Genomic DNA, 3,620 nt, shown 5'->3' on the forward strand with positions numbered 1-3,620 from the left:
AGGATTGAGGGAACTTTGCAGGTTTTATCCAAAATTGGTGATTGATAGTGAGGAAGAAGGTCTTAGGTTACTGGAAGATATAGACAGGTTGGTCAGAATGGGTAGATCAGTGGCAAATGGGATTTAACCCTGATAAATGTGAGGTGATGCATTTTGGAAGAAGAAACAAGATAAGGTAGTACTCAATGAATGGAAGGACACTAGGAAGCTTAGATGGATAGATAGATCTCAGGGTGTGTGTCCTCAGGTCACTAAATTTGTAAGGACAGAGTAATAGGGCAGTTAAGAAGGCACATGGGACTCTTGGCTTTATGCACCATGGAATAGATTATTAGAGCAGGGAAGTGATGCTGGAGCTGTAAACAACTTTGGTCCGGTTGAAGCTGGAGTATTGAATACAGTTGTAGCTGCCTGACTAACAGAATGGTATTACTGAACTAGAAAGAAAGCTGAGGGGAATGACAAGGTTAATGCCTGGGATTGGAGATAATGGGAACTGCAGATGCTGGAGAATTCCAAGATAATAAAATGTGAGGCTGGATGAACACAGCAGGCCAAGCAGCATCTCAGGAGCACAAAAGCTGACGTTTCTCTGATGCAGGGTCTAGGCCCGAAACATCAGCTTTTGTGCTCCTGAGATGCTGCTTGGCCTGCTGTGTTCATCCAGCCTCACATTTTATTATAATGCCTGGGATTGAGTAGTTTAAATCCAGAAAGAAGTTATATAAGAACAATAGTGGCTTTTGCTTTCTATCAGTATAGAAATATAACATTTCCTCCAATAAAATGATTAACGATAGGTGATGAAGGCCATGTGACAAGCTGTGCAGATAAGATGGGCTGAATGATGTCCTTCTGCACTGTAGAACACTTCTGTGATTCTGCTCTTTGGTTGTACACACAATATAGTAAGCTCGGGTTGTTTTCTTTCAAGCAAAGAAGGCTGAAAGGGGACCTGATAGAGGTGTACATGGGGCATGTACAAGGTGAATAGATAAGAGTTCTTCCCCTTAGTTGAAAGGTTAATAACAAGGGAATTTAAGATTTAGGTGAAAGGCAATGGGTTCAAATGGGATTTGAGGGAAAAGTTGCACAGAGAAAGAGATGGGATTCCAGAAAGCACTACCTGGGATGGTAGTTTACGTGGGAAACCTCACAGCCAGAAAATACCTAAAACAGAAACTGCTGAGAAAACTGAGTCGGTCTGGCAGTAGCAGTGGAGAGAAAGCAGAGTTAACATTTCAGGTCAAGAGACCCTTTTTTAGAACAGATTGATGATAGGAAAAGCTGGGCCTGCCAGACCTGCTGAACTTCCCAGAAATGTCTGTTTGTGTTTCTGATTTCCAGCATCTGCAGTTCTTTGTGATTTCTTTACCGTTATAAAGTACTTTGATTAAAAAGTGCGATGACTTGAAATGACATAACATACAAGGCCAAGCACTAAGTCCTAGAAAGTGGGACTAACGTAGATTTAGAGTAGTTTTTATCAGTGCAGACACAATGGGCTGAAGGGCCTTTTCCGTACTTATAATTTTCTAATAAGATCAGATCAGAGGCTAGGAATCCTGCAGCAAGTAATTTACCTCCTGACTTCCTGAAGCCATCTATGAGGCACAAGTCAGGAATGTGATGGAATAGCCCCCACTTATGACTGCAGCTCCAGTAATATGCAGGAAACTTAACACCTTTCCGGACAAAGCAGCCTGCTTGATTCACACCACATCCAGACACATTCAGTCACTGCACCATAGACGCTCAGTAAGAACAGTGTGTGCTACAAAATGCACTACAGAAATTCACCAAAGATCCTTAGACAGCACTTACCAAACCAACAATGATTTCTATCTGCAAGGACAAGGGCAGCAGATAAATGGGAAGCACCACCACCTACAAGTTCCCCTCCAAGCCACTCACCATTATGACTTAGAAATGTATCAGGTTTCTTCACTGCCATTGGATCAAAATCCCCTCCTTAATAGCATTGTGAGTCTACCTCCAGCACATGGACTGCAGCAGATCACGAGGCGGTGCACCACTACATTCTAAAGGAAACCAGGGAATTGGCAATAAATGCTGGCTAGCCAGTGATGCCCACTTTACATGAGTGAATAAAAAAAATGCCTGGAAGAATGGTTGCAGATTGTGGGAAAGGAAGTTGGTAAAGATTAATAATATCATGAACAGTTTGAACCATTTCAATTAATTAAGCATTGTACAGTTTTTAAGCATAAAAAATTGTTTACTATTTTATTGTTTATGTTTCATTCTGCTGCTTATTGAATCAGCATTACAGTAAGTAACTAAGTCACAAAATACATTTGGAATCAGATGTCAACATGAATCTAGATTATAAGCATAATATTTCATCCATAAATAAATTTTATATATTCTAATTGCTAAGTTTTGGATTATTGGAATAAATGAAATGGAATATTAAGGCTTATATATGAAGACCAATCACTTTGGTTAAGATATTGAATGGTTATTGACATTTCAACCAGTCAAGAATCACTGCATTTTGAACAAAAAGTAGATTGAAGAAGAGAAAATTTAAAAGTGCCTTTGATAAAATTATCAAATTCACTATGTCTGAAAATTCCAGACGGGAACATTAATTCATTTTCAATTACTTAGTGCTTCAAATCCACCAAAAGCTATTAGTTACAAAATTGATTTCTTTATGCATGTCAATGAAATGCAGTTTGAAATTATAGACATTGGATAGCTTCTTATATCAGTTTCAAAACACCCTGATTTTCATGTGGCCATACGATATTTTAAAGGTTAAGAAATAAAGAGAAAGTCCTGAAAAAGTTTTGTGTATTCGCACTTTTAATTTTTGCACGATAAGATGACACATTTCTGGATTACAGTGATCTCTAGTGGTGAAACTTTGGACATCAGTTTAAACAGATATTCCAAGAAACCTTTCTTAAAATTGTGTGAGTTGGTGTACACCAATGAAAGATGAAATATCAGCTACCAGTCCAGGGAATTCAACCAGTATCAATATGCATTACATATTATGGGTCAGTGATCAGGTGTGTCATGAAATGGAGATAGGTTGTCCATGGAACTGGTACCATTCCGGTGTAATTTTGTTTGAACAGATATGGAATCAAAGTTGACTCACAATGAATTGAATGCTGCGATGTGCTTCTGCCTTTTAATTACAAAACTAAAACACACAATTACTGTAGTTTTCAGCAAGACTGAACCAAGTCAATTTTGCTGAAGGTCAATAACAACATCTACATAAGTCATGCCAGGGAGAGTCAATGACATGAATACTTCAACAGTTAAAAACATAAATACAAACATTATTTTTTCCCATCTTTTATACATTTCTTTTTTTCCCCAGTTTATTTCCCAGATTCATGTATTCATAGAAGATTAATCCTGGATTATTTAATCTATAAATTTGCATTAGAACAGCCTCTCAATTCAAGGATCTGAGTTACTGCATACCCTATGACACATTACAAACTTTTAATATGTTTCTTAATGGTGGCTCAATACCTCTAACACCATGCTCTCTCTTTACCTGCTGTTGAGACCCTGGTCATTGAATGAATAAATGCAAGATTCAACTACTTGAATGCTCTCCTTCTGAGGCTCTC

This window comes from Stegostoma tigrinum, chromosome 5 (assembly GCF_030684315.1).
Source record: "Stegostoma tigrinum isolate sSteTig4 chromosome 5, sSteTig4.hap1, whole genome shotgun sequence".
NCBI classification, from domain to species: Eukaryota; Metazoa; Chordata; class Chondrichthyes; order Orectolobiformes; family Stegostomatidae; genus Stegostoma; species Stegostoma tigrinum.